At 33.6% G+C, this 24780-nt stretch overlaps 1 pseudogene; it reads left to right on the forward strand.

The window, feature by feature from the left end:
* The first annotated feature begins 5091 nt into the window (after positions 1 to 5091).
* LOC149556328 (oxoglutarate-dependent flavonoid 7-O-demethylase 1-like) overlaps positions 5092 to 24780 on the forward strand; it is a 38345-nt pseudogene continuing 18656 nt past the window's right edge.

Consider the following 24780-nt stretch of genomic DNA (forward strand, 5'->3'; position numbering starts at 1 on the left):
ACAAATTAGAGCCTCATAAGTCTATTGATTAGCTAGTTTCAATCTTATTCACCAAGAATTTGGGTGTTATTCTTAGTGGCATCAGCCTTTGGAGGCATTTATCTAACACCATTGTGACTCTAGTGCAAATCTACTAGTTTCAAGATGAAACAGTACTGGTATGTAAAGATCATCTTTGATCATTTGTGATTTTGAAGTTTTCTATGAAAATGCAACTTTTTATGAAGCTCTAACGATGGACCCATTTCATAGAAATAGCTACTATTTCCCCCCATATCATGACAATACTATTCCTTAGCACTCATATTGACATTTTCAATCTCAGCCCCAAGTTATCTATAGTCCTTCTACTCAAAATTATTACTCTTCTCCTACCTCTACTCCATCAGTCCCAACATCCCCATTTAAAGAGCTTAAATATATGTTATTGGAATCCAAAAGGAAGATGGACGCATTGAATAAGAAAGTGAGTGAAATCCATGAGAAAGTTCTAGACCTTGATAGGTGGCTTGATGAGATTGCAAGGCAAAAGGAGATCGAAAGACATCAAGAGAAGATGGTGTACTAGGCCTATCTCCAAGAAGAAGAAGAAGAAGAGAGGGAGAGATAGAGACATTTTGAGGAGAATCTTGCAAGGCAAGTTGCTAGAGCAAGAGAGGAGTAAATGAGGCTCTAGTTAGCTCATTTTCAAACCAAGGAAGCAGAGGCAGCCCCTTCTCCAAAATATGTCATTTCAAGCTTCAAGAAGACCTCTTCATTACAAGAGCCTGCTGCTGCAACTTCTCCACTCCGTATGTGAGAAAATTGGCTTGTTCATTAGCCTTCCACACCTATCACCATTTCACTCTTCAAGGGTGGACCGGTTGTATGGACTCATCATGGTCCAAATAAAGAGTTTTGGGAGAGTGAAAACAAGCCCATAAAGCTGCCATGGGAGGAGTTGCAGTTTGCTGTGGATGACGAGGTAGTTGTTGAGAAGAAGGAACAGGATCCAATCCTCTTATTTGAAGAGCTTACCTCCTTTGTTGAGGAAGAAGAAGAAGAAAAAAAGTTTGTTCCTTTCCTTGAGGAACAAATCATGGCTTTTGAGCCTTTAGAAGAAAATGAGGATCTTCTACTAGAGAAGGATGAAGATCATTTATTGCAGCTGGCAGTCCTCCATGATATGGAGGATGGAGAAGAGAGCCTCAAGGATAGCTCTGTCCTTGAGGAGGAACATGTTGATATGCATGAGGTTTTCCCTCAACCTAGGCATATTACTACAACAGAGCAAGAGGATTCTGATGAGGTGACTTTTTGGGATGAGATGGAGATGTTTTGTTCATCCTTGGACATGAAATAGTTCGCTCCTTCATCAAATAATCATGAGTTGCAGAAGCAATAAGTGGAGAGACACACCATACTAGTAGCTCCAAAGGAGGTGGTTCATGAGCATCATGAGCAAGATGCGAAGATTATTTCTTCACAAGAAGAGGAGGTGCCACTTCCAAACCAACACAATACCAAGGCTACAGAGCACAATATGATCAAGGTTGATTGCCAAGACCCAAAGCCATCAAGAGGATACCCCATTAGGCATCTAGCTCTACAACAAATCAACATGTTTCCCCCGATCATGCTTACACTAGAGCATGATTGTGAAGATCACAAAGAAGAGCAAGCATGTTTTTCTCAAGTTGACAATGTCCTAGTGCTAGAAAGCTTCATTATTTTCAGCATTGGGAAAGAGGTGTCCCATGTAGTAGCAGGTTTTTTGGGCTTGTTGCTATTTTCAACTGCCCATGTGCATGGGAGAAAGAATCAACTTGTGAGGAAGGGTAGCTATTTCAACAAGCCAATCAATGTCTTTGTTTGATTTTTTGTAATGCAAACACTTGTACATATTAGAGTAGGTGTTTTTTGCTTTCCAAAAAGTGCACAAGCACATTTTCTCCCTTTTTTCGAGCTCCTTACAATTTTTTTTTTTATTTTGTTGTAGAATTTTGTGAAGTTATAGGTGGGATAATGCGTCAATTCTTGGTAGTGACTCTATGCCCAATGGATTGTTTAAGGCCACTCGTCTATGTTTAATAGGAAAGCATCCCCTCTGAGTCACTAAGAATATTGGCCATTTTTGCCCCACATTTAGCCCATCATTAATAACCAATCTGAGAGATCTTCAATGGGTTGGATGCTTTGATGTGGTTTAACACACTTTTTGGTTGGGTTAACATCTCGTGTTAACTTGGTCTCTTCATGAGCCAAGTTGGCTCTATTCCTTCATGTGTCAAGCTAGTTCAATTTGTTCATTGACCGGGTTGGCTTATTTTCCTTCATGTGCTGAGTTGTGGGTTAACACACATTTTTTGTTGAGGTTAACGTTTCTCGTTAACCATATATAAAACATTCCACATCACTTATCATATACTCTCCTCCATTCCACTCTTTTAAATATTCTTTTTTTCCTTAAAATCTTCTTTGCAGATAAAATAATTTTTATTTATAATCCTTTGATTTAAAGTGACTTTTCAATGCCAAAGGTCATGTCTCTTTAAAGAATACTTTATTAAACTAAAACCAAAATAAATTGCACCTTTTCGTGATCATAGTCTCACCAAACTATTTTAACAAAACATTATCATTCATGACTAGTGGCTTTAAAAAGGCTTGGATTAGATTTTGCACCCCATGCTCCTTACACAAATTCAAAACTCCAGATGTCATGGCTTGTTCTCCAAATTATATCCGTCTTGTTTATTTATTTACTGAAATAATGTTCTCAGACTACTGCCATTGACCACACAAGAAATCGTACACATCAAGTCTTAATCATAGACGCACAAGATATTTACAATCACAAGTTTTCTCTTCCTTTAACCTCCATTGCTTTCTCATTAAAATTATGAATATCATAATAGTTCTTTATAACAATACTCTTTATCCATTATCATTGCATCTATACAACTACTTCTTCATGCACTTGCCCATACATCTCTATTAGACACATGATACCATTCCATATTACTAATCATTATCTCTGCAGTAACAATGGTGTAAATATCTTTGTTTTTCCCATACTGTTATGAGTGATCACATCATACCTTTTCAATATACTTGTTGTAGTCATTATCTTATATATTCCAATGGCCTATATATATATATATATATATATATATATATATATATATATATATAATTTCATTTCTCCACTGTTGCTTGCAAGGTAGGATATATTGCTGGTATCAATATTTATTTATTTTCCTATTTGTCTCCAACAAATTGAATGGTGTTACAAATAATGACTCTGTCCATATCTTCAAACCTGAACTGCGCATATATGATGACGTGGATAATATTTATGTTGTGTCTGCATTCTTATTGCTTACTCTAAAAACATAGTGTCATTATATGTTGTATTTACAGAGACCTTCTTAAGTCTGAATGTTGTCTTTAGATCTGCTAATGATTCTTGCAGTTTTAGACAAGGAAGTCACTGTTTATATAATCTTTACAAAGTATTGCTATCTATTATAAAATTAATATAGATTATGAATTGATAAACAGTCTTCCATCCTATTTAATCATTCCAACTATCTTGACATTAAACCTTTGTTGATTTGGAAATATTTAAATCATTAATTAAAACATATCTTCTTTCTTGTCAACAATCTCAATGTTTACACTCATATTCTCTTTTATCAACCTTATACACATCTCTTCTGGACATGTCTTTCACATAGTCCCTTTGACATCAATGATACTTTTAGTTCATGCTTATCAATCCTTTGAAATCAATGATAATATTCCATCAAATTTAAACAATGATAAAAGACATTTTGGTGATTACATTAGCAAGTGTGCAAGATCTAGAGTCACACATGTGAAGACTTGTAAAGACTATGAGTCGACAGTATTGTGTAATTGCGAAATAATTATATATTATCTTATAGAAGTCATGTTATAATTAACTGGGAAAGCCTTAAGGCCAACTCAAGGAATTTTTTTGAGGACATGGTACAAAGGAAGGTATTTTCCTTGATTGTAAGCATGCATTGTGATTGAGATGAAGCGAGAAAGAGCAGAGTATTTGGTAAATGCGAGTAAGCAATCCAAGGGATTATTGGATGCAAAATTGGTGATCTAGTATCGAGATTAGAAATCTAGTTGACAAGAAAGAGGAAGATGAATTATAAGTACAGTTCATTTCTATTATTCTACAAGGAATAATATAGAGATCAGTTGAACAATGAGTTTAGTGATCTTGCCCTTGAAGTTGTTTAGAAAGTGGACCCATCTACCTTCTACAACTCCTAATAGGGTTGGCACAACTCCTATAGGTTTTAAATCTCCTAACATGGATTCAAAGTCTCCTAACAAGGATAGATATGCATTGAATGTTTTTACTGACTCCTAACAGGGTCCATCCTTTAACAAGAAATATTTATATTAGTACATCATTCTGTGTGTATCATCCCCACCGGGGTTTTTCCTCTGATTAAGGGTTTCCCTAGTTAACATATCTAGTGTTATTGTGCTTGAGTATCTTGTTATGGGTGCTGATTATATTGCTCATATCGTTAAGGATTAATAAGGTTGATAAATGTTATAATAGTTGGACAATCGATTCACCTCTTCCCCCCTCCCCTCTCAGTTATATTGGTGGACTTTACTTTCCAAAGAGACGCTATCTTCTTCTTAAGGAGTTTGTTTTGTATAATGATCATCAAGATTTGCAATATTTGAATAATCAAGCAAATTTGAACTAAATGTATTTGAAATGGGTTGAGTTTTTTTACACTAGTACATTTGACTCCATTTTTAGACCAAAATTTTCAACCGTCTATTAAAATGTTTTAGATTGGTCAGAATATGGAAGGAAAAATATGTTTTTTTTTTTAAATCCATGCTCGTGTTGGTCAAAATTTTGACCAACACGAGCTTAACATATTAAAATTAAAAAGGGTTTCGACGCATGCACGAGAGCTGTAATTGTTGTCAAGAGAGTCAAGGGTTTTCCTAGTGGTAAGCAGCTGCGAGTTAAAGAAAGGCTTCATTGATTACTGAAGCATTTCTTTTTTGAAGTCCATTTTGCGCTAGAAGTTTTCCTAAGAGATGGAAGCTCTTCTAAAGCATTATGAGATGCTACAGAGGCCAATAGACTTGGTCCAAACTTTCCATGACTATCAAATCAAAGAAAATCCTGCTCGATATATTCTTCCATCTGATTAAAGGCCATCTCTTGCTCTTCAAGCTCCTCAATCTATTCATATCATCGATTTAGCAAGCAAACACTCCAAGATAGTAACACAATTGACCCAAGCAGCCCAAGACTGGGGATTCTTCTAGGTTTGTACCCTAACACCATTAAACCATACATACCCAAATTACATATTTTAAATATTTTCTATTTGGGTCAATGATTACAGGGTTTTGGATTCTTCTTTTGAAGATAATAAATCATGGGATAGATCTTTCATTTTTGGAGAGGGTTAAATGCATGTTGAAAGATTTTTTTGATCTTCCTTTGGAAGAAAAAAAAATAGTGCCTAGTAAGACTCGGTACTCATATGCTTGAAGGCTACGGTCACTTCTTTGACATATCTGATGACACAGTCTTGGATTAGGTCGATGCCCTTGTTCATTTTATCACCCCACCCTCTATAAAGGTAGTTGAACATTGGCCAAAAACACCCCTCTCATATAGGTAAGTAAATTTAATTACAACATAGATAAGCAATTTTTAATTTGGAGTATAAATTAATACTGATTGATTGGTGGTGGACAATGAAGGGAAACCTATGAAAAATATGAAGAAGAGGTACTCGATCTTACAGATAAGTTGCTTGGTATGCTTTTTAAGGGTTTGGGGTTGGATACTGATTATGTTCAAACCCTTATCAAGGAACCGTTACTTCAGCTTAGAATCAATTATTATCCTCCTTGCCCTCAGCCAAATTTGGTGAATGGACTAAGACCCCATTCAGATGGGAGTGTGATCACTGCCCTGCTAGATGATCAAGTTAAGGGTCTTCAAGTTAAGACAGATGGAGAATGGTTTATTGTATCCCCTATTCCTAGATTACTCATTGTCAATATTGGTGATCTCTTGCAGGTAAGTAAAATTTACTAAATTTTATCATGTCTTAATCATCTTGTTTATATGCAATTGGAGTTTTATGTTAAGACAATCTTCATAACCAACTTCTCAATGCTCATGAGCTTAAATCGTACACACTTAAACGCTAATTCCATTTAGCAGATTACCAATTTTTTAACCAATTCTATACTACTCTAGAGTAGGTTGTTCATACTGACCATCATGTTAGTATTTTTGGGGTTTGTTATTTTTATGTTTTGAGTTTGGTTCTCTACTATGATTTTCATCTTGCTAGCTTATGGAAAATGGAAGTTGAAGACCCATGATAGATTTTCTTCAAGACAAATAGATGGAGTTACTACTGGGCACTACAAGTTACCAAGGTAGAATGATTGAGCTAGTGGGATGAGGGTTGCAGCCTCTGTGTAGCATGCTAAATCCAATTTACTATAGAACATTTAATAGAGGAAAAAGTTCAATCTCCACTCTAAAACTTGCAAAAGTTGTTATGCCTTTTTTTGGAAAATAAAGATTGGATCAAAACCTCGATAAGCCTTAGAAAAGTAGATAATTGAACCACGGGTTACAGAAATTGGTAGACGACAAACTCTAGCAGTAGTACTCCTTCAACTTGTTTGGGAGTGGAATCAGAACAACAACAAACAATAAAGGAGCAATTTGCTGAGGTTGAACTTGGGAATTTGACAGAGCAATACAATCATGTTTTTCTTTCTCTAAATTGTGTAGTGGACTATTACTGTGTAGATGATGTGATATGAGCCTCATTATGAGATTGAAATTTTTTATTTATTACTTCATGTGCATTATTAAACCATTATAATGATTCACCAATTATATTATATTTTTGAGAAATTAATCATTCAATATTGTTTTTTGTGTAATCTACCATGCAATACTATAGTTGATTGTGGACTTAAAGTGTCAGCTCCTATAATTTTGGGAAGAATTCTTGTGGTTGTGGAAAAGTAATGGGTAAATTGTATAGAACTCCATTCTCTCAAGTCCAATACAATTCTCCTTGTGTGATGGTCTGGGATCTTGATCCATTGAGGGCAACTACATGTAGAGGATGTAAGTGGGATAGGTCAGGGATACTAGAAAATCCAGCACTGCATTAGTTTTGGGCAATCAAATTTGGGAAGGGGAAAAATGATAGGTAAATTGCACAAAAATCTATTCTCTCAAGTCCAATATAATTCTTCTTGGGTTATGGTTTGGAATCTTGATCCATTGGCAGCATCTACATGCAGAGGTGGTAATTGGGATAGGCTAGGGATAGTGTAACATCCAGCACCGTATTAGTTTTGGGCAATCAATTTAGTGAGGGGTGGATTTGTGATGCCCCCATTTTGATAGAGTGGCTTGCCTTTATAGAAGTAGCATAGACAGGAAAGTATATAATTTATGTTATATAATTTGGACTGAGATAAGAAGGGCTTGTAGTTAGATTGTTATATAAGAGTCTGCAATGGACAATGATAAAGTACTTGGTTAACTATATGGTTTTTGCTTTGATTGAGGGGCAGCTTTGATAAGCATTTACACACTACCATCCACCAAGGAGGACTGCTTATATATTTGCTGAAATTGAGGAAATAGTTGACTGCTTAGTTAAGTGTGGACTTACCTGCCATGGCTGAAAATTGCTTTGAGTTGGATCTATTAAATTGAGCAAGAGGCCCACAAGAAAAGACACTTTCTAAAAGTTAACAAACTTTCAACTCTCTTTTTAGTGTTTGTCACTTTACTACAGCAGTTGAACAAAAGCAACTAACGTCAATTGGCATATAGTTTGTATGTTGGGAGTATTTGACAAGCTGTAATATTGATTTATAGACTTACCTTGTGAATAAATGTTGTTAGCAAAAAGTAATGAGGATTGGTATAAAAAACAAAAAGTATGATTTTGTGTTGTTTGTTTTGGGTTTGTTATCTTGTATGTTTTAGTTTAGGTCTTCACGCAAACTCCTCCCTTGTAAAGTACTTTGGGGCTTTATTTCTATGGGGTTTGCCCTTGAGCCTTTTAGTCATGACACCCTTTAGCATTTAATCAACTTGGTCAGTGAATTATAACTATAAATAATTTTCTTATTAGTCAATAAATAATCAAATAGGACCAATAATTATGGATTGGGATGACATAGTTACACTTATTGGGAAAAGTGGGGAGGTAAACTGAAACATTTTTAGAGGCAAATGTAGAGAAATGCAAAATAGCATTTATGCACACATAAGAGACTGTGATTATGTCTTGTATCCTTTTTTACCACATTCCTAGAATCTGTTATATCTCAACATCCTTCACATCTGTACAATTTGGTTCATTTCATGATGATATAGCAGTTCTCACCTCATTGCTCTCACATGTTCCCATTTGATTCTTCTCATTCCCACCAAAACTCAGAACAATCCTAAATATTCAAGTTGTTTAAGCATATAGAGAATAAATACACTCAGAGACTAAAAGTTCTTAACAGAATAGCCAAGATTTTAGGAGGATATATAAATCAAGGTTGGTAAGAGTTGTAGTGAAATAGACATTGTCTATGAGACTGTAGTTCTACAACATGGAACAAGAGATTTCATTTTATAGAGTTGCACATAGGACATATAGAAGTACAAATGACAGATTTGATAAGCATGCAAATTGTGGGTGGAAGCTTCCTAAAGACATGCAAAATGAAAGTATGAGCAGGCACAAAGCATGCATGTTAGAAGATTACCTAAAGAATGCAAAGCACAAGTGGCCGATTGCAAGTGTACAAATATAAAAACATGTGAAAGAGTTCTCATATAAAGCAAAACAACAAAAATAATTCAGTTACACCTAGTAAAATCTTATAATAGCCACTTTCAAACTATGTCACAAGGTTTGCCAAATTTTCAGCATCAGGTTCAAAATTTGGTGAACCTATAATTTTTTTTTTAAAAAAATCATATGATTCTTTTACTAAGAATTTTTAAAAGTTTCTTTGCTAGCTTTCTTTATAAAGAATGCCCACAATTCAGTGAAATAGTAGTCTTTGACACCCCTCTCATCAACATCTCCAAAATTGTGGAAGATTTGAGCCAACTTCGAGATCATCCCATGTTTGCCAACCTTAGAAATTTGTGCAGTTATTTCCTCAGGGTTTCTCTTCTACTATCATGACAATAATTCTTTTTTAAAATTTTTATAGGATGGTTTAGCTAGAAAATTCCAAAAGAAAATTAGAAGATAATTTAACAAAAATAGTGATTGGGATTAAGGTTATCAGCATCCAGTGACCCTTATTACTCCTTTAGTACCAAGTAAATCTATAACAATGCTTAGACTTCCATCTCTTCTATGACTACACTTCCATCGAACTCCTCACTACATGACTTGTTTTCTTCTTGAGCTTTTATATCATTCAAGCCACAATAAAAGGACACCCAAGATGATGTCTATTTGTTAGTATAATAATCAAAACTAATGACAATTTTACTTTCTTAATAACATAATTGTACCAGGTAGCCATTTTGGAATGACATGTTTCTTTTGGTCTCTGCTGATTTGATTTATTCTTCTTGTATTCATAGTTCCATCCAAGTGCCCTTAAGCATGGGGGAGCACCTTTGGTTGCAAGTTGTATCTCTGTTGCATAGCATGTTGCTGTATGTATCCAAAGAGTTTATAATGTTGTGTACATCAATATATCATTGTAAAAACAATTAAGTTATTTTTGCATGTTGGAATTACTTGTTTTATGGAGAAAATAGGTTCTTATGAATATTACAAGCGATCTTAGAAAGGAAAATCATGCATGGAACAAAAGGCAATGTCCTTGCAGAGTCAAATAAAATAAAATGGCAGTGTAATGTATGTATAGGACTTACAGTGAGAAACAAATATTATCAAAATATTTTGAAGTGCAACAGTAGAAATTTGTGTGGTAGGAAGTAATCTGTTCCAGGTATTTCTTTGACCATATCACTACTATCAAATCATGACACATTAAACCTTGTCCATTTTCAAGTTTGAATTTACTTTGTCATAGGGTCAGAGGACCCAGGAGTATTCTAATTATTATGTAAAGGTAAATGGAAAACAATCCCCTAATGCATATCCACAAGGGGCTTCTTGTACAGTATTTTAGTATCAAGTACAGTAATGACTTAAAATACTACCACTACTTTCTTTTCTATTGCTCCTCAATGATCTGCTACTACTTTTTGAGCTAGTAAGTGTTGGTTCTTTGGAGCATGTGATTTGCATAAGTAGCTATGAAGATGCTTACAATTTATTTAGTCCTTAAGCTTGAAATTCAAGAAAAATGAATGATCTCATGTAGGATGGCATCCATAAACTGAAATCGATCATTCTCTATCCTATTTAAATGTGAAGTGAAGTCTTTTCAGTAGAATTACATAATGAATTATCCCAATTTTATTCTTTGATAGTTAAACTTGGCTCAATTCTGAATAGTGCTTAACATAAAAGTTACTTTGACAAGTCCCTATCACAGTGCATATTGATCATGGAACTGAAAGGCATGACTTCATTGAGACTTTGGTATAACAAAACTTTTTCATATTTAAAACATCTCTTTGTATCTGAATAAATGATTCAGTGGAACCTTCTAGAAAGAAATGAATCATACAGTAGCATGCTTGTGCTGTCACCTGTTCCATGATGAGATCATTATATGCAATAACAAAACTTTTTCATATTTAAAACATCTCTTAGTATTTGAATAAATGATTCAGTGGAACCTTCTAGAAAGAAATGAATCATACAATAGCATGCTTGTGTTGTCACCTGTTCCATGATGAGATCATTATAGTTGTTGCATTTTTTTCTTAAAATGTAATTATGTCCATCATTACTTATGAAGGCTTTTGGAGGTATTAGAAATAAATCCTCATAGTACATTGAATGATTATCTATATGTGCAAAAACATCCATAGACATGTTGTTGTGTATGTGATTGTTTATTGGGGTGTTGACTTTATAAAGGTGGACGGTTCACATCTATCTTTCAGTGAGAATATTTTATATACTAAATACATGATAACCATGGCCCATGCAAAGAACATTACAGTGGAAGCTGAACTAGGGTGACTATCATGTATAAAAGATAATCTGACAGTTGAGGAGTATGATGCAAAGCTTACAAATTTGATCCAAGTGAGATGATTCAAGGATTCATATTTTTATAATCCTTCATATAGCTTACTACTATGAGGAATCATGTAAAGCATGTTGTAACTCTTAGTCATTATGTTTAAAAAGATTAAGTTCTGCTCAGCCTCTAATTTCCTTTGTGTATTTCAAGCTTTGTTAAAGACTTTTGTACATATTTTTGGTCACATATACCCAAAAAAGTGCTTCAGGCTCTTTAATAAGATAGTGTAGCAACTTCTATAATGTTTTTAATTTGAATGGATTCCAAAAATAGTTTAAATAAGTTTCTAATTTGTTTTATGTTTATGATTTTAATGATGCTACTCTAACTTTTAATTTGTTTTGTGCTTGTTATGTTTTTTTTTTTTTGTTGTCAAAAGCTTAGTAAATTCTTGAACGGTTCTGTAATTCAAAGTTGTGTGGTTTTGTATTTGACCATGCTTTTTATGATGTTCTGCAGAGCTGGGTTTCAAAAAAGTTCATCAGCAGATGGTAAGAAGGCATTTTTTCCATTTATTGCATTGTACTTTGAAACCTATTCATCTATAGACCATTTCATTTGTTTCAAATTTCAGTTTTAATAAGGATTGGGACTTTGTTAATCTATGTTAAAATGTGTACTAGATGATTATGGGGGATTGAAATGTTGAACACAATTTTGTAGTGCAGTTTTGTTTCCAGCTGCAATAACTTTCTATATCACCTAGTTTATTCAGTTTGTAAATCGTTTCTTTAAACTAGTATATGTGAGGTTGGAACTAAACATATTTGGTATGCTTCTCAAATTCCTCTTCCCTAATTTCAATTTTCAAGCCTGGACTCAATGAAAAAAAAATTTGCAAGTAGTGTTGTATTGATTTTTATATGTTATGTGCTTTGTGTTTGCAATATAAATGTGTGTGGGTAGATACAGTTTCATCAATATACATATATGTTAACATATATTTATAATTAAGTTTTGTTTAGCTAGATGAGCTATTTCTTGCAGTGAACCCTTCCTTGATGCACTTCTCATCTACATACTATAGGAGCTAAAGATTAGCCCAACACTTCATGATCACCTGCAAGAACACTAGAAACCCTCTACAAGAGTATGCAAGAAATGATCTTGCTTGGTATCATGATCTATTTTAATATAGTGTTCAAGGGAATGTGTCTATTTTGTCTATTTTGATTTCTATTTATTTGGTGTTTATTATTTGTGATCTAGATTTCATCATGACAACATTGATGAGTGTATCCTGATTAGTCTCTAGGTTTGTGGTAAACATGTGTGAAAACCATGAGAGGTTCCTTTCATTAGCTACGCTAGTTGGGCTTATTGTAGTTGAAAGTGTGAAACTTTTTACATGTTCACACTGAAGAAGGATGTTGGGAATTAGTCCTCACATTTATATCAGGTTTTTAAGTACGATTTAAATTATAAATATAACACGTACAATTTAGGATAATATAAAATTCTTTTGTTTTACAAGTGTGTTTTTTAATTTTGAAATCTGATTATCATCCATAAAAACTTAGTTTATTCACCTCCTTCTCCACTCACATTAGTTTTCTTATTTGTTTTAAGCCTAGCAAAAGACAAATAAGGAGAAGAAGTGAAAGCTTAATACCCTAGCTTAAAAGTTGTCATTAGTAGACTATGGCAGTCATCAATTTTTTAAGACATTTAGAAATGCACATGCATGAATCCCAAATCTTGAAAGCAAAAAGTGAAAGGTGGAACTTAGAAGCTTGAACTAGGAAAGATTAAGCTGCATGTGGAAAATATGAAAATGGGAGGCTATAGTCACTATTGTACACATAGAAAAGGTTAACATATAAAAAAATTTAAGATGTTCTTCTATTTGCAATGTTGAATATAATTGTTTTAATTTTTTGAGGCTAATTATAGTGATGCATTGGCTAAAAGTTCTGCTGATAGTGATGATCTAAAATCTATGAAGAGGAAAGCCATATTTAATGCTTGATCTGTTGTACTTTCATTTCAATATTCTTAGCTTCTTTCAGGCATTCTATAAAATAGTTCACATGCCTTGAGTATGATTTGACATTTTGCATGCATCCTGCACTCTCTCATCTGGTTGATGATGGATTACAAAGAATGATCTGAAACCATGATGGTAAAAAACACACACAATCAAATCCAAAATGAACTTGCATTACAAATGGATATCAAAAATTGATATTGCTAATGTTAGAGTTATACATTAGATTGGAATCACAGGAGTGGGAAGTCTAATAGAATTGAAGATGCTCTTAGTAGGAGACAACTTTTGTTGGCAGAATTGTAGATTGAGGTGGTTGGGTTCAAGAAACTCAAAAACTTATATCTGAAGGATCTTGATTTTGGTGAAGCTTACAAAGCTTGTGCAAAACATGTTACACTTGATAGGACTAAGCAGTTGGATATCATAATCCAGGATGATATGTTGTTCAAAGAAAGTCAATTGTGCATTCCAAGAAGTTCTATGGGAGAGAATCTCATCAAGGAGAAGCATAGTGGAGGATTGGGTGGACATTTTGATATAGATAAGACCGTTGCTTTGGTTGGTGAGAATTATTACTAGCCACAATTACAGCTCAAGACATTAAGAATTTTGTACAGAGTTGCAAATTATGTTAGATGGAAAAATGAGTAAAGCATATTACAGGTTTTTATCAACTATTACTTGTACCAGAAAAACCATGGGAGGGTGTCAATATGGATTTTATTTTTGGTTTACCAAGGACATAATGATGTCATGATTCAATATTTTTTGTGGTTGATAGATTCTCAAAGATGATACATTTCAATCTCCGCAAGAAGACTATTGATGTTGTTAATGTGGCATAATTATAAAAAGAGAGGTGGTGAGACTACAAGATTTTCCAAAGATCGTAGTTTCAAATCAAGATACCAAGTTTGTTGGGTTTTTCTGGCATACACTATGGAAGAAATTTAAGATGGATTTGAAGTTCAGTTCATCACATCATCCGTAGATTGATCGACAAATAAATGGGGTGAATAGGAGTTTGATGAACTTGGTAAGATGTTTGGTTGGCAATAAGACAAAAGGATGGGATCTGATTTTACCATAGGCAAAATTTGCATACAATAATTCTTTCAACAAGAGTACTAGTAAATCACCATTCTAGATTTTATATGGAATAAACTCTAGAAATTATTCTAAATTGAAGTAATTGGATAAAGGAGGGATAAGGAGTGTTGAAGCAGAGGATTTTGTTGAACATTTGAAGAGCATTCATGAGAAAGTGAGGAAGCACATCACAAGGATGAATATATAGTACAAGGCTAAGACATATGTGAAAATGATGTATAAGAAATTTTAGATTGGAGATGAAGTCATTGCTCATTTGAGGAAGGAGATATTTGTAGTGGGTATATATAATAAGTTAAAAATGAAGAAGTTTGGACCATGCAAGATAGTGAAAATGCATGATTCTGAAAATACCTATGAAGTAGAGTTGTACACTAAACTAAATATTTCACTGGTATTTAACCTTTTAGATTTGACAAAGTATCACAAAGGAGGTGATGGAGATGAAGTTTTAGAAGTGTAATGAAGTATTCTAGTAGCTACATAAGCTACAAAAGAGATTGAGGAGATACTTGACAATTATTTTGGTAGAAGTACAAGGAACAAAACATATGAAGAGTATCTGGTCAAGTAGAAAGGGAGACTAGTAGAAGATTCATCATGGATGACAAGGGAGGAGGTCAATCATCTTAGTTTTCCTCTAAATACCTAAGATGTGACAAGGTCACTTCTCAAATTACCCTAGGTGTCTGATGTAGGAGCATCCAGGGTGTACGGGCAATCTTGCATCACCCTAAAATATTTTTGTTTTGTCATTTTCAATAAGGGCTATTTTAGTAAAGAGTTACTATTTAGGAAAACTTTCTATTTTTAATAAGTGGATCATACGATCTTGGAATATTCTGATTTCATACGTGGAGGTTCCTCTTAGTCATATTAGCCTACAAGTGGAGTTGCGTTGTCATACCATATACATTGTAGAAATTATTGAGGCTTTTGTGTATGAATTATTTAAGTTCAATTTTGAAGGCCTTGGAGGCTTTGGAACAAGGTCAACCTGGGCTGATTGGCATGTGTGGGTGATAAGAATTGTAGATTAGGAGCTGACATCTCTAAAACGTACTCATAGTTAAAAATTAGACATACGTTTTGAATGTTATGGCCTCCACAAGTTGGAATAGCTAAAAATATAGTGAGAACCAACCCTATGTACTAAATAAGAAAATAATATTTAATTGGGGTTTGGTCAGCCTCAAGGGTTAGGGTTAATGTCTAGAACCTTCCTAGATGGTGAAAAAAATTGTCTATTTAAGGAAGGCCCGTACTGAAATTTAGGCAGTTCTAGGCGGTAGTTTGTGGCTCTTTGTTCAAGAATATTATAAAGAAATTGCCCATGTGGCTTTTCATATTGTATTTTTGAAAAATCTATAATTCCACATTTGTGGCAATAATAAGAAGCCCGTTTTCTATTCTTGTTAAAATATTGTTCTCTATTTTTTAGTGTATTTGTGATATCAAGGGGAACATCCTTCATCATTGTAGTATACTTGATTAGTGTGTGTATTAGCCATGGGTGATTGTCTTTTGTGATTCTAGTCAAGTCACTATCTCCTTTAGCATGGTGGGTGTGGGCTTGAGGGTACTATGTGGTTGGGGGTGTAGCTACCTATAGCACTACTAGGGACCGGTGTATAGAGACTGTTTTCTTCTAGTTTTGAGGTTGGAGCTTGATGTTCACTTGGATTTTTGGGCATTTCAATGTATGTTTCCTTGTGATTTATGTTATTGCTTTGATCCTTTCATATCATGTTTAGATGATAAATTGTACTCTCCTTCTTATCCATTAACTTTATTTAGGTGTATGATTATCATTGCTATGGACTAGAAATGTTTTGGTAGAATAACATGCTAGATGTCCTTGATTATATTGTTTGACACTTATGGATTACTCATGATTTAGGTACTCTTGATCCATAAGTGTACTTGGTACCTTTGTCTTGTCTTGATGATGTATAAATTAGCTTAGAGTAGGAATATGCTTGTGATGTAGCATGATAGGCCTATTAATCTTTATTTGATGCTCTCAAGTGTTCACTCTTCAATTTGCATGGTTCCAGTATTCCCTGGTGTGGAGGTTCCTCCATATTTCTATCTCTCGTTAAGAGACTGAGTGTTGTTGTCCTCATGTTGTTGTATGGGAGAGCAATGTCTTGTACAACAATGCAATCCCTTTTGCAATAAAGGCATCCTCTTGTGTGGCTTGACAAATTCTTTTACATGGGTTTTTTGTCTTGTATGAGCCTAAAGAATGACACACTTGGTTTGTAGAGAATGCTCATATGGGAGCCAATCCTAGCTTGCACGAGCATTCAACATAATTTTTTGTATGGAAAACAACGAGCATTTTTCCTTGATTTGAGAAGATACAATTTGCACTTTTAGATACCCTTTTGTGTCCTACATCTTCCTATAACATAATAATTTTCTTATCGGATGTTTTTTGGTGCTAGTAGTTTTTTTATTATGGTTATGTTTTAGACCACTAAATGAACTTGTGTGGTTTAATTACCTAAGGACTTATATTTGAGTTTTAAAATAAATCTTGTTTTCTTAATGCATGCTATCAGAAATGTATGTGTTTTTCGATGATGAATGCTTGAGGATCTTTGATTGGTTGGTTAGTTAAGTCTTCCCTTGTGATCTTTTGATTATATGTTTGTAGCTATGCTTTAGTTTAAAAAGAAAAGAATATTAGTAGATGTTTAGACTTGTTTCCAAGGATCCTAGGGTGGGGCATTACATATTATACTTTAAAAAAATAAGTACTTGTTTCTTTGCATGCATGAATTACAGAAGATGTGAATTTATATTATTTATTTTGATAGTTAAATGATGGTTAACTTTTATACAAGGTTATGAGCACCTCCAAAATTCTAGACCTGGCTTGCGGAAACAATGAAAATATATCTTATATTGTGCAATTGACACATGTTGCATTTGTGGTGCAAGAACTTTGATACTGGATTCATGAGACTCTTAGAGTAACTTTGCATGATATATAGGAAGAATATGGATTTTGTTTGAAAAAGTATTGCATGTTGCATTTTGCAATTAGGAATGTGCGAGACAACAAAAAGGAAAATATATAATTATCAAGATGTATTGTACATGATGCATGTTTCTTGAATTTTGGTTATGCCCTTTAGCACTTCTTGGACGAAAACTGTATCTATAAATAGATCCTATATGTGTTATGTGATCAATTGATGCATGACATACTATTTTGAAAGATTGTTATGTTCTTTGCTGAGATAAATCTTAGCCAAGTGAGAGAGACTCAACTAACTCACCCGACATATATATATGTATATGTACACACACACACACACACATATACATATATATACATACACACACACACACACATATATACACATATACATATACATACATATACATATATACATACATACATATATATATATATGTATGTATGTATATATATACATATACATACCTATATATATATATATGTATGTATGTATGTATGTATGTATGTATGTATGTATGTATATGTATGTATCTATATATATATATATGTATTATGTATGTATAGATATATGTATGTATGTATGTATGTATATATGTATTATATATATATATATATATATATAGATACATACATATATACACATACGTACTTATATATACATACATACATATATATACATACATGCATACATATATACATATATATATATATATATATGTATGTATGTATGTATGTATGTATGTATGTATGTATGTATCATTATTGAGGAGGTAATTTTGTGACTCCTATTTCATTGCATTATACAACTTGTTAAAAATTCTCAATATTCTATGTTTGCATGTTGATATATAGATATATATATATATCATTAATGAGGAGGTAATTTTGTGACTTCTATTTCATTTCATTATACGACTTGTTAAAAATTCTCAATATTCTATGTTTGCATGTTGATATGTTTTCTAATGGAAGGACTGATATCATTTTCATTGACAATAAAATTCGTGTACAATATCTTAAGATATTGGTTTCCCTTGGAATGCTTTTTTGAGAGGAAGTCAATGTTATGAACACATATTATTACATTTCTTGAGAGCATATTATTGATGCCACACGATTCCATTGCTCTTCTTAGTTTTGTTTGTTTAGACTTCCTCATTGTTGAGATGGGCATCTTTCATGTTAGGATAGGTTCAAGGGAAGCTTAACAACTTTGTGGTAGGGTTGTAAAGCACTCCTACAATATTCTCAGCCTTTTGTGTTCTTGAGTAGGTTCTGGAGCCCTTGGCAACTTGGTTGACATGATCAAAACATCTTGGTATTTTGATAACTAATTTATGGTCTCAGTGGCTTATTAAGTTCATATATCTTGGTAAAAAAAAATTTGAATTAGAACTTGTCATTTAATCTTTTTTTCTTCATACTTGTATACACACACACACATATTTCTTTTAAATTTAATGGTATTATAATTATTGACTTTTTGATGACCTTGACTCTTGTAGACTTTCCACATTTTATGGAAATTGCTGATGTGGCACTCATTTTGTGGATGCAATTCTTACAAAATAGAAATAACTCTCAACCTTCATATTTTGTGGTGGGAGTTTTGAGTCTTTTTATTTTGGGCTTACTCCTTTGCACTTTGTTTTTATTCTAGTTAGCACTTGTTGTGTCACCTATGTGTTGCAAAAGGTACGTTACAATTAATCATTTGATAGTAATATTTAAATTTGCATTCAAGGAGTTCAAGCCAAGGAAGAAAGGATTCATTAAAGCTCTTATTTCATGTCATCACTCATACATTTCCTTCTCAAGATCTAGCTACTTTATTCATAGGAGATATTGGAGTTAGCCATCAAGTAAGGACATCTACAATTCATCAATACTTAACAAGCATTCATCCCTCAAGTATTCATCCTTCAAGAATTCACCCCTCAAGCATTCAAGAACATATTTAGATCCATAGATCTATGATTTGGAACTTGTAGACCAGTCCTTTAACGGGGACAATTGAACTAAATGCATTGTATTGACTCCTAACAAGGTTAGATCCTTTAACACGGAACTTATATATTAGTACAATATTTAATGATCAAGGGTTTTCTTCAAGAAAATATATTAAATTATGTTCTGGTGTTGGCTTTATTTTTATTTTCATTGCTATCTTATTGGTGATCAGTTTTATAAGTTTGAATTTCATAGTTATACTATTTAAATAAAGGCTCAAATTCAAAGTTTTGTTCACAATGAGTTGATTATATTATTTTCAATCCTTAGATTAGTAATGTTGTCCAACTCAAGCATTGAACTAATTTGATAATATGTAGGGTAGATCCTCTTGGACAAGTTATTTCCTAAGAAGAGAAGGAATCTCATATTACCTTGTTGTGGAACTAAATGTAAAATAGTTTAGTTCCCATAAACTAATATGTAAAATGGGCATTTGTGGGTGCAGTATAACTAATGATCAATTGACCTAATGTGTATGACCTCCTTAGGTATATGTGTTAGACATTGTATCAATATAAGCCCAAGGAGGAGATTTAATAGTTTCTATATAAAAAAGCCAAAATTTCATAACAAAAATACATCATATGCAAAAAGAAATATAACATGCTACAACATATGCATAAGAAATCTAATCATGCAAAATAAGGCATAAGATAAGTAAATAACATCATCTATCATATGCTAATCATCAATATAAGGATGCGTGACCATCATAATGATCTAAGAACAGCATGAAGATAAATGCCAACAAAGAATGCTCTAGCCACGGTGTCTCAGATGGATCTCAAATGGTAAGAGTGAAAAAGCACTACCACCCAACCGCGTGTGTCCTAAATGGCCCACTCCCATCGCTGAGGAGATAACCTCAAGTCCCAAATAGGTTATCAAATCACATAGCACAATTACTTTCTAAGTCTAGGAACCTTAAAGGTAAACTAACTCAAAGTTCCAACATAAATCGACATCTATACCCAGAGGCACACAAAACACGTAGGAAACCTACTATGTAAGGGAGAAAGTGTCATTGCACGAATCACGCTAGAGTTACCCTGGTAGTCTCTCAATAGACCTCGGCCCCCTAGTGATCCCTATGCAGCCACTAGTATCCTCTCATATCGACGAGGCATACTACGGAATGCAAGGTCGCAATCAAGCATTCTCTCTACTCCCATCCTAGTTTGTACTAGCACTCGAGGCATGGGCAAGAACATACAAGTATCTTATTAGGTTCATTTAAGTCAATATTTAGTGTAATGTTTTCACTTATTAAACAACTTACAATGAGTTACCCTAGTAGCCACTTAGGGCCCCAACCCCCATTGCAAGCCACTTCCTGACACTACATGTAGATAACCTACCCTAAGCTCATGAAATCACAAAATCATAGAATTACTTCACTCCTATACAAGTGACTGGAAGGCATTGTAAAGATAATCATAATATCATATCAATTCTCTGCAAGCAACTGAAAAGTATCAAATGACAATTCACAATGTCCATCGATTCTCAACGAGCAACTAGAAAATATCTCAAAATAACATTGTTCAAAGACTTCCAAAATATTCAAGTCATACATGTCAAAACATGACATCATCAAGATCAAATAACACTTCAATCCCATCAAGGCAACTGGAAAGTAATCCAAATACAACTGATTGATGACTCAAAAATGGTTACATATATCACAGCTTACACATGAAGACTGAAAGCAATATAAATCAGTAAACCACACACATCATAGAGCATGCCATCACATAATCATGGTTGGGTTTAAAAAGATCGAGATCAAAAGACATTAGCATGACATCACAAATCATAACCCCCGAGCCTCTAGTAGACGTCCTATAATTGGTCAACAATCTAGTCAAACCAAAACCCCCAAACAGATAGCATAGAGAAAACACACAAAAAGCAAGCACATGTTTTTGTTTTGTTAAAATCCCATAGTTGGATTAAGTGTGGGGTTTCAGTTTTCGTTTCAAATTTAGATATCAAGTGAAGGAACATTTATACATTTTTTGCTAACCCATGTATCTGTTTTGATAGATCAAAGTTTTCCTCCATAGCTCTTTAAAACAATTTTCTAAAATTTTCTAAGAGTATTTTACATAATCACTATATTGAAAATGATCCCTCCTTTTAAAAGATCAATTTCTTTAAATTACTCTAGGAGGAATTATCATTTATTGTTTTCAAATAACTCAATTTACAATATTAATTAATTTATCAAAACATACCCTTAACACTTAATTAATCTAATTTTATATTAATTTTTAAATATAACTACATCATTAATTGATATCTATAATATATCATTATCAAATTACATTATTATTTAATTTTAAAAATTATTAATATATAATAATTAATATTTAAAAATTGTTAATATTTAATAACAATAATTATTAATAACAAAAATAAAAATAAAAAATAACTTTATAACACATATTAATAAAAATAAATACACTAATAAAAAGACATACCTGCGAAACACAGGCCTGCCACGGGTACGCAGTACCCTATTGCTGCAGGTCTGTACTAACAGCGAGTACAGAGTACCCCTATCATCACAGTGCCTGCGACAGCAGGTACTCTACCGCCCGCAAGGTCCTTGGAGTACGGGTTCCATCCCTCCCACATTAAAATTTTTTAATTTTTTTATTATAAACATTTTCAGAATTATATATATTTTTTTTTAAAAAGAAAATGCTTTTCCAATATTTTTTTCAGTATAAACATTTTTGTAAAATAAGCATTCCCCTATAATGATTGTTCCCAAATTTATTTTAAAACAACTTATATATATATATATCAAGATCAAGATCAAATCTAATGCATGAGTACAACATATCCCTTTTTAGATTCACCTATTTAATCCTTCTAATAGGTTTGTCCATAAGCATTTAAACCCTAGTCCCATAAATTCCTTAGATCTATGCATGTGGGGTTTCTCATATAGAAATTTAAATATCCATGACAAGATTGCATATAACTGGAACATTCAATACATGGAATCCTCAGAAAGCATTCAGAAAACACAAAGAATACAGGAAGTGGAAGAAGCAAAATAACATATGCAAAATCACGAGTGTCTACCTAGACACTGATGCTAATTCACTTCTCGTCAAAATCTATAAAGAAAAGTCCCTTCCTTCTCCAACGTTCGCAGATCCACCCAAAAACGCTTTGAGCTGCTAGGAGTGCCTGAATATAAGGACCTCTCAGGAAGCACCTAGAATGTCTCTAGAAACAACCAGAACATAAGATAAGCATTGACAACTAAGCACGAGCCTTTTCCAACTGTCTAGATGAGTCACAAAGTTGTAGATGCCATGTGCTTAATTTGTGCGCTAACTCGTGTATTGTAGACACACGTGCATTCAAGGGGTGCGCATACTCCTAGGTAGACTTATGACTTTTATTTTAATTCTTTTATTATTATTAATATTATTATTAATATTATTATTTATTTATTATTATTAAATTTATTTATTTAGTTAATTTCCCATTTAATTAATTAAAATCAAAATATCATAATATCATAATAATATTAATTTTTCCAAAATAATTAAATCACTAATTAACTCTTTTAATTTAGACTTAATTAATAGAAAATTCACCAAACACCTCCAAAATAAAATATAAAAACCCATCATAGAACAATCCATACAAAATCAGTCTAAGGGGTTAAAATCATGAATTACGTCATCCAACGCAATCGGAAGGTAATACATTTCAAATACTTGTCCTACCTTTCTAGGACAAATGGTATAAGGGTTTAGGATTTGGAATTGAGAATTTATCTCCCCTCTTTTACCATTGAGATAGTGCAATAGGGTACGCTCATCCTGGCAGTTCACGAAAGTTGATACCCGATACTTGCAACCTACATAAAATCCATGCATGTACATACATAATATATATATATGCTAAGCTAAATAGGCAATGGTAGGAAGTGGTGCATCGTGTAGATCCCGACCAGTAGGTGACTACGACTCCCTTCCTTAACCACATCAAAAATGCCATACATAAAGAAAACAAACACGCACACCATACACATTCAATATGGGGTAAGTATCCATAAGACAACACACACATATAATAATCCATTTAGTTAAACATCATCAAAACTGAGAATAATGTAATAATCATCATGCATACATGAAATGTAGATTCTAAGTAATCTCATCATATATCAATTGAATCTGTAACACAATATCTGATAGTCTCAAAAAAATGCTACTAACCATCAACATAAAATTGAGCTAACAAAGTTTGGCAATGATAGCAACAATGGAACCAGAAAAATGTAAACTAGGCAGGCACTACATCCACCCCCCTTAGGATTAGGCTTACTATTGGAAGCCTACAAACAAGTAGGGATATAAATCCCATAATCTAGCTGCATCCTCCCATGTAGTTGAAGAGTCATCAGTAGGGTCCCATTGGACCCTTATCTACTCTATGGTTCGACCCTCGAGGGTCAACTCCCACTACTCTAGAATATGAACTGGCTCCAAAGCTAGCTACCCATCCTCTACTTGAAATGCATTCCAATCAAGAACATGTACTACATCAGGGATATACTACCTAAGTATTGAAACATGGAAAACATCATGAATGTGAGCTAGGCTAGCGGTAAAGCAAGGCGATAGGCAATTGGGCCAATCCTCTCAAGAATCTCAAATGGTCCCACAAAGCGAGGTGCTAGCTTTGAACTCTTTCTATAACAGATCAGACTCTTCTGTGGATGCACTCTCAAGAATACCTTATCCCCCATAGCAAACTGCTTATCTGTCCTATGTGCATCAACATACTTTTTTGCCTATCTTGTGCTATAGTCAAGTGTTTGCGGATATGCACTACCTACTGCTCCATATTATGAAGCATCTCAAGACCTAATAGGATGTGATCCTCAAGATTATCCCAACTCAAAAGGGTATGACAAGGACATCCATATAAAGCCTGGAATGGTGTCATGCCAATAGAACTATGATACCCATTGTTGTAAGCAAACTCCACTAAGTAAAGATAGTCCTCCCAATCTGTCTGCCTATCCATCACATACATCCTTAACATATCTTCCAAAACTTGATTCACTCTCTCTATCTAACCATTTGTCTCTGGGTGATATGCCGAACTAAAATTCAATTGTGCTCCAAGCTCATACTATAATGATATCTAGAATGCAGATGTGAATACAGGATCCCTATTTGAAATGATCTTTTGGGGAATACCATGTAGTCTCACAATGTCACACATGAAGACATTAGCTACAGAAGCTACAGTGTAGGAAGACCTAATTGGTGAAAAATGTGCTACCTTAGTCAACTGATCAACGGTGACCATGATAATATCATGACGACGAGCAGTCATAGGTAATCCTACTATGAAGTCCATAGAGATGATGTCCCACTTCCATGAAGGAATG

Source organism: Cupressus sempervirens, chromosome 5 (assembly GCF_028749045.1).
Source record: "Cupressus sempervirens isolate cs-2001-9-10 chromosome 5, ASM2874904v1, whole genome shotgun sequence".
Lineage (NCBI taxonomy): Eukaryota > Viridiplantae > Streptophyta > Pinopsida > Cupressales > Cupressaceae > Cupressus > Cupressus sempervirens.